At 41.5% G+C, this 9,981-nt stretch overlaps 1 protein-coding gene and 1 pseudogene across 3 annotated transcripts in view; both read right to left on the reverse strand.

Annotated features, from left to right (window-relative positions):
• Positions 1 to 4,541, reverse strand: part of Spice1 (spindle and centriole associated protein 1) — a 44,831-nt gene extending 40,290 nt beyond the window's left edge. For 2 of the 3 annotated variants that reach the window (XM_041673456.1, XM_041673459.1), the window contains exon 1: positions 4,452 to 4,541. The gene's annotated coding sequence lies outside the window, so the exon portion shown is untranslated. Of the gene's footprint in view, positions 1 to 4,105; positions 4,134 to 4,451 lie in introns of those variants that run through there. The other variant, XM_041673457.1, reaches the window with a different exon arrangement.
• A 3,272-nt stretch (positions 4,542 to 7,813) lies between these two features.
• LOC121461618 lies at positions 7,814 to 8,536 on the reverse strand (annotated as a pseudogene).
• Between the last annotated feature and the right edge of the window lie 1,445 nt (positions 8,537 to 9,981).

Below are 9,981 nucleotides of genomic sequence, written 5' to 3' on the forward strand. Positions count from 1 at the left end.
GAGAGAGAAAGAGAGAGAGAAAGAGAGAGAGAATGCCAGATGTGCGTGGGTGCACACAGAGGCCAGAAGAGGGTGTCAGACTTGCTAAAGCTGGAGTTATGGGTGGTCATGAACCATCCCACATGGGTGCTAGGAACCAAACGCAGTCCTCTAGAAGAACAGTACACAGGTCTTAATGACTGAACCATCTCTCTAGCTCCTGAACATTATTCTCATGTGTTTCTGGTCATGGGTACTTGTTTTGAAAACTGTCTGTTCAGTTCATTTGACCAACAATTAGTCAATGTCTTCTTTTGGTGTTTAGATTTTTAAAGTTTTATATTTCTGGGTATCAATCCCTTGTTAAATAACTGAAATACACTAGGGAAACAGACTCTACCCATACTGTAAGCTGTTTCTTCACTCTCTGAGTCTCAACTGTGCAGCTTTTTAACAGGGCGTAGCATCATTTTTCAATTCTTTTACTGCAGTATTATTGCCCTCTGGGGGAGAGGAAGGAGCACATGCCACAGCACACATATGAGGGCCCAAGAACAACCTGCGGGAGTTGGCTTCCTCCTTCCACCGCATGGGCCTCAGGGATAAACTCGGGTGTTAGGTTTGGCTCTAACCCACTGAACCCCTCATCAGCCCACATTGATCAACAGCCTTATACAGAAAGTCTTTGCCTGTGCCCGTATCCTGTGTTTCCCTGGTTTCCTCGAGGAGGTTCATGTCTTTCATTAAGGTCTCTGATCAATTTTGAATTAAAGTCTTACAAACTGAAAAAAAGGGATATGGTTTCAGCTTGTACTTATGAGCACAATCTTCTCAGAGCCATCTGTCACCAACAATTAAGTTTTATGATGGTGATGGCAATAACAGCATCAGTGAAGACAGTCTGAGTACTCACTCTAGGCTAGCTACTAGTCTAAGCTCTTTCGCATCTTAGTTTCCTTAATACAAGGGGCTCAGCCGGGCAGTCAGTAGTGGCACATATCTTTAATCCCAGCACTCAGGAGGCAGAGGCAGGTGGATCTCTGTGAGTTCAAGACTAGTTTGGTCTAGAGTTAGTTCCAGGACAACCAAGGATACACAAAGGAAACCCCATCTCAAAATAACAACAAAACAAACAAAAAACCAAGAACTTCATAAAGTAATTAATATTTTGATTCATTTTAAAGACGAGAAAACTAAGGGGCCAAGAGTTAACCAACTGTGATGTTCATTTGTAGTAGACATAACCAACACTTAACAAGACATGGAACAGGCAAGTCTAAATGAACCACTACAATTACAGTTATTTTCCATAAAAGGAGTCAAAATCATTTAATTCAATAATTATTGTTTTCAATACTTCTGTGAAAAAATCAGGTTCCTACCTCATAAAGGGTATAAAAATTAGCTTAAAACTAGTCACATATTAAAATGTTAGAGCTAAACCTACAGAACTCTTAGAAGAAAACCTGAGTATAAATAGCCGTGAACCTCAGGTCAAGCGATAGTTCCTGGAGTAAAACCAGATGTGGGGAGGATGAGTGGTTTACCAAAATGTTTAAAGACTACTCAAAGGTAAAATCAAGAAAATGAAAAGATAACTAATGAGTGGCAAAGGTATTTGCAAATCATTTACCTTGTATCTAGACTATACAAAGAAACTTCATACCGGGACTATTCAAACAACCCAATTTAAAGCAAGCATAGGTCTTGAATAGACATCTTCAACTAAGATACTAGATGGTCAATAAGCACATTAGAAGTTCATCAAGATAGGAGCCGGTGGGATGACTCAACGGTTAAGAACCTTTGCTGCTTTTTCAGAGAACCGCAGTTCAATTCCCACCACCTACATGATGGCTCACAACCACTTGTAATTCCAGTTCCAGGGATCTAACACCATCTTCTGACCTCCAAAGGCACCAGGCGGCACGTGGTGCACATACAGACATGCAGGCTAAACATTCACATGCAAAGTAAAAGGACCTTTTTCATAAAATGATCAACATAATTAAATATGAGTCAAATATCACTCTAAGGTGATTTTTTTAAAAAAAGGACCAGACCAGTAATAACTATGGAGAAAGTGGAATCTTCATGTATTTGTTGACTGGAACATAAATTTATATAGGCATTTTGGAAGACCAGTGGGAAATTATTCAGAAATTTAAACCACATGACTTAGTAATTCTCCCACATAAATACTCAAGGGAATTAAAAACATTAGTTCACAGAAAAATTTGAAAATGAATGTCCATAACAATATATTTAATAGACAAAAGTGGAAATATTTCAAAATGCCATTAACCCATCAGTGTATAAATGTGTGTGATATAGCTATACAATGGCATATTGTTTAGCAATAAGGAATAAAGTATTGATGTATGCTACAATGTGGATGAAGTTTGAATATATTAACTATGAGAAAACTAAGCACAAAAGCCACATATCACATGATACCATTTCATCTAAGTATAGACTAGGCACACACACAAATATCAAATATACTGGTGGTTGCCTGGAAGAAGACAGGCGTATAGTTTGTTTTTCTCCTGGGGTGGGAGGAGAGATGAAAATGTTCCGGGATTCACGGATGATGGCTGTACAACTGTGAATGTACTTACATAAAGGATGGGTTTTATGGCACATGAATTATATCTCAAAGCTGTTGTTTTCTAAAGGAGGAAGAGGTAGGCAATCCCCAAACAGGCTAATGATATTACCAAATCAGCACATCCTAGATTCAAGGGAAAGACCCTACTTCAATATATAAGGCAGAGGAAAAGTGACAAAGACACAGATATCAAACTCTCACTTACACACACACACACACACACACATACACATTTGCAAAAAGAAAAAGTTCAATGTAAAAAAGTGGTCTATAGAACTGCATGTGCAGCATTAATGGAGAGCCACACCACTAACCCCACAGCTCCAGGAGGCACACACTGGCTTAAAGACAACACTGTACAGTGGCTAAGAGTAGAGCCTGGAAACAGACTGTCTAGATTCGCGTGAGCTTTATCACTGACTCTAAAATGAAACTGGTTAAATATGTGAGCAGCTTGGAAACCCCCGCCTGACAAATACCGACTCTCATTTAAGTGTTGATGACATCAGTGACAGTTTTTAATTCTCTCAAATGACTTGAATAACACTTAGAGAGTGTAATGACATTGCTCAAAGTGACACAAATAATAACAAAGAGAGCAGAAAACTGTCACAGAGCGTGTGACTCACTGACTATAAAGAACATGCTAGAAAACCACTAAAAATGGATTAGCTCTGCTTCGCTCAAAACATGCAATTCTTTAAAAGGGAGGGAATTTTTATTTCAAATTATATTTAAAACATTACAGTTATTCATAAGCTAATCCTATCTACTCCGCTCCATTTCAACTAGGAACAATTTTGTTATTAAATTCCTTAAGGTTTCTTTTTCCCTCATTCATCCACTGCACTCATCAAACAACTTAAGAGTACTTGCTAAGAGCCAGGCATCAAATAAAACAAGAGAAACAATCTATACCCTCACAGAGGTGAGATTTGCAAAGGACAATAACTAAACCACTGGTTAAAAATAGAAAAAGCAAGTCGATTCTTTATGTCAACTAAGTACCTAGTACACGTGACGAAAAGCTACCTCCTCTCCTCAATTCCCTCCACAAAGTCGAGGCTGAAGATTAAGCATGAATAAGAGGAGCGGAAGGAAAATGTTCTGTGCAAGGGGGAAAGACCATTTTCAGAACTGTGTTCATTTCTCAACAGCAACGTCTTGAAAGGGAGGCAAGCTAGCCAAGCTAGCGAAAAGTCAAGAAGGCTGAGGGCCACAACAATGTGAGCGCTAAAGACCGTGGGAAGCCCTTCCAGGCTTTGGGGGAGCGAAGGTGGGCTGGTAGAATTCTATCAGATTCACCTTTCGTATGAAAAACTGGAGGGCAACCAGAACACTGTCCCTGCCATCAATTTTACCCAGCTATGGGGATACAGATCTCATTTTCCTTCCTTCTGAGATTTTATTGGAGCCCACTGTGGCGAAGACTCCAACCTCAAGGGCCCTCCCACACGAAGGCCAAGTTCCCTTTGGAGCACCTTCAGACTTTTGACTCCCAATCCCAAGCCTGACCCAAGCTCTCCAGCGGCCCTTTCTTCGAAACCCAGTCCTAACCGCTCCACTGAAAGGACACGCCCTGTCCCAACACCGCGAGTACTTCGCCACTCCCTGGCAGGACAACAAACACCTGGAAGACCGGACAGCCTCGGGGTTTTGCCGCCGGCTGGGCGCCCGAACGGTCGCGCGTGCGCACGGAAGGGCGCCCCCGCAGAGGGAGCACCGGGCCCTCCCCGGAAACGCGCTCCGGCTCTGCGGGGAGAGCTGCCGTGCGGCGCTGAGTGCTCGGAAGACGGAGGCGCCGGCCGCTTCCCCTCGCCTTACGCGCGGACATCAGGCCTGCCCCCTTCACCCAACCTGCCTTGCCGCTGGCCGACTGCTGCCTCCACCCCGACTAAAACTTCAGCCTCCTGAACCGCAGAGCCCGCCACAGGGGAACGCGGAAAGTGGCTTCCGGGATGTTGCCAGGGTTACCAGAGCCCCGCCCCCACGCCGTTGCGTATATCCGGCGAGCCCCTTGGAGGCGTCTCAGAGCCGGTGCCGGTAGATGGCTGGCACGGTGTTTTAAGTTGTCCTGCTTCCGTCCGCTCGGGGCTCTGCGGGGCTACATACCGCACTTACTTGTTTTCACTTTTGTTCGTTTACTTAAAAATATCTCTTACCATCTACCTGTGTGCCAGACCCGCTGGGTTCACTAGGAACTAAGAACAGGCCCGGCACTCAGGAAGTTTATAGCACTGTAGCAGAAAGCTATTGACGACAGAAACGGTTACGGTGAAAACAGTGGCAAATGCTAAGAAAGAGCCGCACAAACTAGATAATGCCCTTACAGGAATAGTTTAATTTCTCAGGAAAGCTGAAATTCAAGGAGGAGTAGACCATCAAAGGAGAAAGAGCATCTCTAGCAAGGAAATTGCCTCCGCAAGGATGTATGTCAAATTGTAACGGATGAGTAGAAGTTGAGAGAACTTGGTGGTTGCATTTGGCAGACTGGAGCCAGGATGTGTATAAATTCGCTGATTGTGTTAAGGACTTTACAATGAATTTATTCTTGGTAACTTCCTTTGTAGCCCCTGACTTTTCATTGTTAAGAAAGAGCTACACATGGATCAATAGATGTATATATTCAGTCATCTAGGTACAAGGAACCGCCCTCTGAGACTCCAATCTCTGTTTTGATGTGGATGTGTTAGTCAACATAACCATCCCTTCCTCTCCAAATTGCTGCAGTCACCTGGTAGGTTGCCAACACTGACGAATGCCGTGCTGACTTTAAATTCGCGCCCACTAATTTTAGGTAGGCCCCTACTGATTGAACATTTTGTTACAGGTCCCTGCTTCATTAATTCTCTCATTCCCCAGATGACAGTGGTATACTTTCCTATTTATCTCCTTCTCTGACCGCATAGCAGCCTATGGTCTTGCTTCTTATTTCATTGATAATTTTAAGAAAACTTCTAGGCAGATTTCCGTGAGTTCAAGGCCAGCCTGATCTTACAAGAGCTAGTTCCAGGATAGCTAGGACTGTTACACAGAGAAACCCTGTCTCAAAATAAAAAAAAAACAAACAAACAAAAAGAGAAAGGGAGAGAGAGAGAAAAGAAGAAGGAAAAGGGGGAGGAGAAGGAGGAAAAGAAAACTTCTGTGATTTTCCATTACTTCTTCAGTCCTCTGACCGACGTATTTATCCACAGACTTCATCTTTTCCTTCAGCTTCAGAAGCTCAATGAAACGTGAGCATACACACATAAAAGAAAACTACAAAGTGGATAATAAATTGATCAAAAGCAGTGATACAGAAAAAATCTAAAAATTAGACGTACCTAAGGACAAAAATAAAGATACTAACAATTTCTCTTTAGAAACAAAACTACACAGTAGGACAATAACGTGTCGTTCCATCTATTTCCTTCTTAGTTTTACTGTTTTCTTTATAGATACATAGCAAAATTGTATATCTATATTATATATAGTAAATTTTGTCTTGTTTGACTTTATATATTTTATACATATTAAAGAAAAATACATTTTCTTTAGAAAAGTAACAAACTGATTCTGAAATTCTTATGAAAATACGGAAAGACCTAGAATAGCCAAACAAAAACAAAATAAAAGGGACAAAATTTGATTTTGATTTTATGCCTGATTTTATTTAAGACTTATTATACAGGTTTTAGTAATCATAATGACATGATATTGGTAGACAGTCAATTCAAATATATCAATGAAGTAAAACAAAACTCAAAGTCACACAAAGGTAGAAAATTAGTGTTTCACAAAAGTAACACAGTAGAGAAAGGATAGCTTTTTAAGTGAATCTTTCTGGCATATCTCCATATGAAAAAAATGGAAATAGACATTATACTGCCACATTCAAGAAATTACTTGAAAAATAGTTATAGAGTTGAAAATATGGCTTCGCTGGTAAAGTATCTCCTGCCTAGAAATGAAGACCCGAGTTCCATCTCCAAGCCAGGCATAGTGGCGTGCACTTGTCATCTGTGCTGGTTAATTTTAAATGTCATCTTGTCACAACCTAGCATCACCTGAGAACGAACAGAGCCTCAACTGAGGGATCACCTAGATCAAAATTGCCTGTTGGCAGTCTGTGGGGTATTGCCTTGATTATTAGTTGGCGTAGACAGGCCCAGTCTACTCTGGGCAGCACCATACCTAGGCAGGTGGTCCTGAACTGTATGAAAAAGATAGGGTAGTACAAGCCAGCCTGCAAGCCCACTAGCAAGCATCATTGTCAATGTCCCTGCTGTGCTTCTGGGCTGGAAAGTGAGTTCCGAGGTCTGGGACTGTGCCATGTGGAAGAGCAAGAATATCAACCTTCAAGGTTCTGCCTTGAATTCTTCCCATGACTCCCCTCGATGGTAAGATGTAATCTGGAACTGGAAACCAAACAAACCCTTTCTTCCTCTATGACACTTTCAATTGGGGTATCTTATCAAAGTAAGGACAATGGAAACTAGAACATAACCCTAGTGCTGGGGCGGCAAAGACAGGTGGACCCCTGGAGCTCATTAGCTAGCCAGTCCAATTGGATGGGGCTCCAGGTTCAGTGAGAAATCCTGCACATGCCTTTGCTCCCAGTATTCAGGAGGCAGAGACAGGCAGATCTCTGTGAGTTCGAGGCCAATCTGATCTACCGAGCCAGTTCCAGGACAGCCAGTGATACACAGAAAAACCCTGTCTTGAAAAAAAATGTGGACAAAGATGTCTGACATTGCCCTCTGGCCTCCACATGTTCAGGCATGTACACATGCATGCACACAGACACACAGTTATGCATGCACACACATACACACAATTTATTGTGGAACTAAATGTAAACTCTAAAACTGTAAGCCAGAAAGCATTGAAGAAAATATGTGGATTGTGCAAACATAATCCATGAAAGGTAATTTGAATTTTGTTAAAATTTAATTTTTCATTCCACACTTTTTTTCTCTCAATTAACTTGTTTTTATGGGTCTCAAAATTCTGACAGATTATTGATCAAGTTGTTTCCATTAAAATGTACTGATTTTGAAAACTAAAAACTGCCACACACACACAAAAAAAATGGTCCACAAAACATTCTCCTTTCCTTCTGAAGGTTGTTATTACTAACCAGTCTTTTACTATTAAACTTAAATGGCCAATTGAGACAAACAGTTCTGAAACCGTTCTTCCACCACTGATTAAAACTGGGGTGGCAGGTGCTGGGGATGGTATTCATTTAGCCTTCTGAGCTATCTGGGCAGACATGGTGACCTTGCCAGCTCCAGCAGCCTTCTTGTCCACAGGTTTGATGACAGCCACAGCAACTGTCTGCCTCATGTCACGAACAGCAAAACGACCCAGTGGAGGATAGTCAGAGAAGCTCTCAACACACATGGGCTTGCCAGGAACCATATCAACAATGGCCGCATCACCAGATTTCAAGAATTTCGGGCCAGCTTCCAGCTTCTTGCCAGAACAACGATCAATCTTTTCTTTAAGCTCAGCAAACTTGCATGATATGTGAACTGTGTGACAATCACACAGGAGCATAGCCAGCACTAATTTGGCCTGGGTGGTTCAGGATAATCACCTGAGCAGTGAAGCCAGCAGCTTCCATTTTGCTGTCACCACCAACGTTGCCATGTCTAATGTCTTTGACAGACAGGTTCTTCACATTGAAGCCCACGTTGTCCCCAGGAAGAGCTTCACTCAAAGCTTCACGGTGCATTTCAACAGTCTTTACTTCTGTTGTCACATTGACTGGAGCAAAGGTCACCACCATGCCAGGTTTTAAAACATCGGTCTCCACTCGGCCCAAGGGACAGACCCAATACCACCAGTTTTATAGACATCCTGGAGGGTCAGTTACAGAGGCTTGTCAGTTGGACGAGTTGGTGGCAGAATACGATCCAAAGCTTCCAACAGGGTGTTCCCACTGGCACTACCAACTGGCATGCACTTCTGGCTTACACCCTGGGAGTGAAACAGCTAATTGTTGGTGTCAACAAAATGGATTCCACCGAGCCACCCTACAGCCAGAAGAGATAGGAGGAAATTGTTAAGGAAGTCAGCACCTACATTAAGAAAATTGGCTACAACCCTGACACAGTAGCATTTGTGCCAATTTCTGGTTGGAATGGTGACAACATGCTGAGCCAAGTGCTAATATGCCTTGGTTCAAGGAATCCACACTTTTTCTTAAGAAATCAAAACGTCCACAGACTGGTTTTAAAAAAATCTTTCCAAAGTATATATCAATTAAAGACTTATATTTTAGTACATATTAAGAGCTCTCCAAAACTCAACAATAATAAACAGATAAGGTGTCTAGAGCCTACTGTGTTATTCAATCATTCTAATTCTGTATCTTTACCAAAAAAGGAGAAAATATATGGTTACGAAGATTTATGCATGCAACAGCTTTATTTGCCATAGCCAAATGCTGTTATCCCAGATAACACTCACCAACAGGTGAATGGAAAAACACATTATTTCTACACAAGGAAACACTGCTCATCAAGAAATATTATCAAACTATTGCTACAATAGCCTTGATGTATCTCATTTTATTATGTTGAGTGGAAGAAGCCAAATAAATAACGTAGACTCTGTGGTTCCCTGTTGGCTGAGTTTTCTGTCCTGCCCAGTTCCCACTGCCATTAAGTCCCAGAAAATCACAGAGAGGCCTACATTAATCATAAACTGATTGGTCCAGTAGCTCAGGCTTCTTATTAATTAATTCTTTTAACTTGTATCAGCCCATAATTCTTGTCTGTGTTAGTCACATGGCTCGGTACCTTATTCAGCAGAGTTACTGATTTTTTTTTGAGTTAATCTTGTATCCTGCTACATTGCTGAAAGTATTTATGAGTTGTAGAAGTTCCTTGGTAGAATTCTTGGGATGGCTTATGTAAACTATCATATCATCAGCAAATAGTGAGAGTTTGACTTTTCTGATTTGTATCTTCTTGATCTCCTTTTGTTGTCTTATTGCTCTAGCAAGGATCTCAAGAACTATACTGAAAAGATAAAGAGAGAGTGGACAACCTTGTTTTGTTCCTGATTTCAGTGTGATCACTGGGAGTTTCTATCCATTTAGTTTGATGTTGGCTGTTCTCTTGCTGTGTATTGCCTTCATTATGTTTAGATATGTTCCTTGTATCCCTGCTCTCTCCAAGACCTTTATCATGAAGGGATGTTGTATTTTGTCAAAAGCTTTTTCGGCACCTAATGAAATGATCATTTGGTTTTATTTTTCAGCTTGTTTATATGGGGGATTACGTCGACAGATTTTCATATGTTGAACCATCCCTGCATGTCTGGGATGAAGCCGACTTGATCATGGTGGATGATAGTTCTGATGTGTTCTTGCTGATGTGTTGATTTGCCAGTATTTTATT

The sequence above is a fragment of the Microtus oregoni genome, unplaced genomic scaffold, assembly GCF_018167655.1.
Source record: "Microtus oregoni isolate MIOR12 unplaced genomic scaffold, Mior012 000023F_ref0000262, whole genome shotgun sequence".
Taxonomy (NCBI): domain Eukaryota; kingdom Metazoa; phylum Chordata; class Mammalia; order Rodentia; family Cricetidae; genus Microtus; species Microtus oregoni.